This window comes from Protopterus annectens, chromosome 3.part1 (assembly GCF_019279795.1).
Source record: "Protopterus annectens isolate FY-2018-M chromosome 3.part1, PAN1.0, whole genome shotgun sequence".
NCBI lineage: Eukaryota > Metazoa > Chordata > Ceratodontiformes > Protopteridae > Protopterus > Protopterus annectens.
The window spans coordinates 655,533,672-655,539,671 of NC_056732.1; positions in this window are offsets into that span (position 1 = coordinate 655,533,672).

Below are 6,000 nucleotides of genomic sequence, written 5' to 3' on the forward strand. Positions count from 1 at the left end.
GTGATCATAGATCCTGTCATAAAGCCTTCTGTCAGTTTTCCCGACATAGAAGGCTGGGCATAGTTGACATAAAGCCAGGTAGACTACACCTTTAGAGTTACAGTTGAATTTGTTTCTCAAAACATAATTTCTATCTCTGATAAACTTGCTGCCTATGTCTATATACTTACAATAATTACACATCTCACAACGGAACATACCTGCTGTTCTGCATGTGTTGTTGTATCAACCTTCTATGATGTTTTTTATATTTTTACCACTCCTGTAAGTGACAACCGGTGATGGTCCTAACTTTTGGGTGATGTCTCTATCAGTTGTGAGCAAGTGCCAATTTCTTTTCAATATGTCCACCACTTCTCTTGCTCTTATATTGAAAGTGAAAACAAACCTAATGTTTCCATTGGTTGTTTGTGTTGAACTTCTACTCTCAAGTGTGTTATAGTTAAAGGTGTTTGTGTGGTTAGTCTGTTCAGTGACAGTTGTGTCAAGATTCAGATTTGACTCCCTTGGTGCTAGTAAGATGTTCTTGTTCAAATTGGTTTGTATATTCCTTTTTCTCTTTTAACTGGGACTTCCATTATTATGTTGTTGATTAATTCAGTGGGGTAACCCCTGTGTGAAAACATATCATACAGGTTTTCACATTCCACTAAAAAATCATTTTGCATGGTGGTCATTCTAGCAGACAATACAACTTGTACTTTAATAACGGACTTTTTCTGGTGCAAAGGGTGGGAACTGTTGAAATGCAAGAGTGAGTTAGAGTATGTACTCTTTCTATAAATTTTAGCTGTATAGTGTTGACCCAATATGTCTTTTGATAAGAGTACATCAAGATAACTAATACTCAACTCTTGGTAAACACTGGTGAATTTTAGAAAATCAGTAGTGTTGTTAAAATATTCAGCCAGTTCTTTTGCTAAAGTACTGCCACCTGAAATTATAATGAAAATATCGTCCAAGTACCGGGTATAAAAGGAAATACTATTCTTCAAATTTGTGCTTTCAAGAACAAATTTATGTTCCCAATGGGCCATAACTAAGTTGGCAAAACTGCCTCCACATGGGGAGCCCATAACTACCACAATTTTTTGTAAGTAAATGTTGTTGTTAAAAGCAAAGAAATGGTATTCTAAAACTATACCCAAAAGTTGTTCAATCAATCTTTGCTCAGAGTCACTTGCTCCTCTTAAACTGATGAATTCAACTACCCACTCGATACCTGTCTCATGGGGAATAGACGTGTAAAGATCACAAACGTCAGTAGTTACAAAATTCTTTTCATCATTATATTCAAGGGTGTTGATTTGTTCGAGGAATGACCAAGAATCTTTGCACATTTGTTTTTCTTTACTTACGTACATTTTCAGTATGGAATCAATCACCTTAGCACAGGGTTATGTGATAGATTGACGAGTGTCTACCAGTGCTCTCATAGAGGGGTCATTGAGGTCTTTGTGAATTTTGGGCAACCCAAATAAGGAGGGTAGTTGGGGTGACGGCAAGTTTAAATAGTTGTTGATATGTATATCAGTCAGTGAGTCAATAAATAAGTCATTAATAAACATTTTTGTTCTATTTTGTGCTATGTTTAACTCATCTAAACTCACTTCTTGGTAAGCCTCACCCTCAAGAAGTTTTGTCATTTTATCAATGTATTGACTCCCTTCCATTACTGCTAACCCACCACGTTTATCTGGTTTCATTATACGGATGGGTAGGTTTTTAAATTGTATTAACTTCAATTTGTCCTCTGTGGAGACATTATGATGGTCAGTAGAACAAACATTCTTACTAAACAATTTCCTTATTTCTATTTCACTCATGGTCAAAAAGGTGAATGAGTGGATGTGTAGGTGGATTATAGGTGCTTGCTAACTTGAAGGCATACCTATCAGATGTCCCATCACCTAGTAAAGCTGTTAGATTGAGCTTTCTAATGTAAAGTTTAAAATCTAACAGAGTTTCAACCACATTACCCTTATTAGATGGAACAAAGTTAAGTCCATTTGCAAGTAATTCAACCAAACTGTTGTCCATGGTAAACTCAGTGTAGTTGTAAATATTAAAGTCTCCTTTTGCATTGGTAACAAGTTTGTAGTTGGTGATAGTATTGTCTGGTTTGTCTACTTCAACATCAGGGAGGTACCCCATTACCTCCTCCTGTTGCTCGCAGCTCGGGTGTTGTAAAATTTCCTCTGGTTCGCACCATGTCTGTTGCGACTCCTCACTGTCTGCCCTTGAAAGTTTTTTGACTGATGGTTACTAGAAGCACCCTCTGTTTCAATGTTCTTAGACCTGTCCCTGTTCGCCATAGGTGCAACATGGCTTGTCCCTGGTCTTGGTAACTCAAATTACTTGTTGTTAGGTTTTCTTGATTTTTGCATATTGTCTTTCTCTTTAAAAGGTGAAAAGCAAGTCAGCACTGCTCTGACTCTGAAAGAGTTAACTTTAAGTAACATCTGTCATGTGACTACTTGTGCTGCATTTAAATTCCTTTTGACTTACAGAGTGCATTTGTCTGAAGAAGTCTGTTTATATTAACAGACAAAAAGGGCTTTACACTTGGATTTGTTGAATCTTGTTTTTTGGCTTATTTTGGACTTTTTTCCATCACAACATTGGTTTTTAAAGGACATTGATTTTATTAAATACTTGTTTGTGGATGCTGGCATTTTTCCTGAGCCGTTTTTCTTGTTTTTCACTTAATTTTTTTACTCTTGGTGGTTGACTTGTTTGTTCATGGCTACGGGAAATAGTGACAACGTTCTTAACCTCTCAGGTTCAGAAATAGACGGAAGAGGCAACTTAACATTATTGCTGGAGGTAATGAATCAACGTTTGGAGAACCTAACAGCCAGAGTTGAGTGTTTATCTCAACTGAGTACTACACAAACACAAAGGGTTTTATCCAGCACTCCAGAGGGAACAAATGGAACCAACTCATCAAATTTTCTAATTAACCAAGTTCCAGTGAATGAAAATGGAAACCACAAAGTGACTGCTTACAACAACATGGGCAACAACAATAACCGGGATATTACTACAGAAAGCACAATTACTTCGGGGCTTATTGGGTCCTATGATCTAACCACTTGGTTGAATGAGCAGCCAAGTTTAAACTCTCAGAGCAGAAATGCAACTACAGGGAACAAGGCTGGAAGTAATGTGAGTGTTTCCTTTAAACTTAAACTTTTTGACACTAAGCTACTTAAAATTAAAAAAATGCAACTTGAATTGCAATATTTTGAAACCTGTATAAAAGAGAACATTGTCCCTAAAGGCCTCCACACTTGGCAATATCCCACAGGTCTAGAACCAGGTTCTGAGTTTTTTAAAGACATTATTCAGTTGTTCAACACTCAAGGTTTAGAACTGCTAAAGATTATGTGCAAATACTATTCAATACAAATGAAACACCTCACTGAGGAAGTAAATGCATCGGAAAAAGACATTAAAAAGGACAGATTTTGACAGATACCAGTATGACTACCAACAAATTTTTACCAGTATTTCCCAACAAATTGATAGAATGAAAGAAACCAAACTTAGAAAACTCAGAAGAGATTTAAAGGACAATGAGGAGGGCACAGCCTACCCGAAACCACCTCCCTCCCAGTCACATAACAACTTTATGAGTAACACCAATGATGCTCTACCTGATTATGGTACCAACGACCCTGATATGGACAACAACGTTTTGATATCACCAAGACCAGGGACAAGCCATGTTGCACCCATGACGAACAGGGACAGGTCTGAGAACATTGAAAAAGCGGGTGCTTCTAGTAACCATCAGTCAAAAAACTTTCAAGGGCAGACAGCAAGGAGTCACAACAGACATGGTGCGAACCAGACAAACTTTTACAACACTCGAGCTGCGAGCAACAGGAGGAGGTAAGAGGTACCTCCCTGATGTTCAGGTAGACAAACCGGACAATACTATCACCAACTACAAACTTGTTACCAATGCAAAAGGAGACTTTAATATTTACAACTACACTGAGTTTGCCATGGACAACAGTTTGGTTAAATTACTTGCAAATGGACTTAACTTTCTTCCATCTAATAAAGGTGATGTGGTTGAAACTCTGTTAGATTTTAAACTTTACATTAGAAAGCTCAGTCTAACAGCTTTACTAGGTGATGGGACACCTGATAGGTATACCTTCAGGTTAGCAAGCACCTATAATCCATCTACACATCCACTCATTCACCTTTTTGACCACATGTGTGAAATAGAAATAAGGAAATTGTTTAGTAAGAATGTTTGTTCTACTGACCATCATAATGTCTCCACAGAGGACAAATTGAAGTTAATACAATTTAAAAACCTACCCATCCATATAATGAAACCAGATAAAGGTGGTGGGTTAGTAGTAATGGAAGGGAGTCAATACATTGATAAAATGGCAAAACTTCTTGAAGGTGAGGCTTACCAAGAAGTGAGTTTAAATGAGTTAAACATAGCACAAACTAGAATAAAAATGTTTATTAATTACTTATTTATCGACTCATTGACTGATATACATATCAACAACTATTTAAACTTGCAGTCACCCCGACTACCCTCCTTATTTGGGTTGCCCAAAATTCACAAAGACCTCAATGACCCCCCCTATGAGATCACTGGTAGACACTCGTCAATCTACCACATACCCCTGTGCTAAGGTGATTGATTCCATACTGAAAATGTATGTAAGTAAAGAAAAACAAATTTGCAAAGATTCATGGTCATTCCTCGAACAAATCAAATATAATGATGAAAAGAATTTTTTAACTATTAACGTATGTGATCTTTATACATCTATTCCCCACGACACAGGTATCGAGTGGGTAGTTGAATTCATCAGTTTAAGAGGAGAAAGTGACTCTGAGCAAAGATTGATTGAACAACATTTGGGTATAGTTTTGGAATACAATTTCTTTGCTTTTAACAACAACATTTACTTACAAAAAATTGGGGTAGCTATGGGCTCCCCATGTGGAGGCAGTTTTGCCAACTTAGTTATGGCCTATTGGGAACATAAATTTGTTCTTGAAAACACAAATCTGAAGAATAGTATTTCCTTTTATACCCGGTACTTGGACGATATTTTCATTATAATTTCAGGTGGCAGTACTTTAGCAAAAAAACTGGTTGAATATTTTAACAACACTACTGATTTTTTAAAATTCCCAGTGTTTACCAAGAGTTGAGTATTAGTTATCTTGATGTACTCTTATCAAAAGACATATTGGGTCAACACTATACAGCTAAAATTTATAGAAAGAGTACATACTCTAACTCACTCTTGCATTTCAACAGTTCCCACCCTTTGCACCAGAAAAAGTCCGTTATTAAAGGACAAGTTGGGCTGCCAGAATGACCACCATGCAAAATGATTTTTTAGTGGAATGTGAAAACCTGTGTGATATGTTTTCACACAGGGGTTACCTCACTGAATTAATCAACAACATAATAATGGAAGTCCAAGTTAAAAGAGAAAAAGGAATATACAAACCAATTTTGAACAAGGACATCTTACTAGCACCAAGGGAGTCAGATCTATATTTGACTGTCGCTGAACAGACTAACCACACAAACACCTTTAACTAAAACACACTTGAGAGTAGAAGTTCAACACAAACAACCAATGGAAACATTAGGTTTGTTTTCACTTTCAATATAAGAGCAAGAGAAGTGGTGGACATATTGAAAAGAAATTGGCACTTGCTCACAACTGATAGAGACATCACGCAAAAGTTAGGACCATCACTGATTGTCACTTACAGGCGTGGTAAAAATATAAAAAACATCATAGAAGGTCGACACAACATCACATACAGGCACTGACAACACATTCAACATTAGCATTTGTATGTTTTTATATGTTACTGCTCGTTGATATAACATCCTGGTTTGTAGTAATACACATATACACTTCTCGCTTTTGAGAAGTAGAGTGTAAAATAACTAGAATGCAATGCATGAAATTAATCAAAGTCTCCTTAATTGAT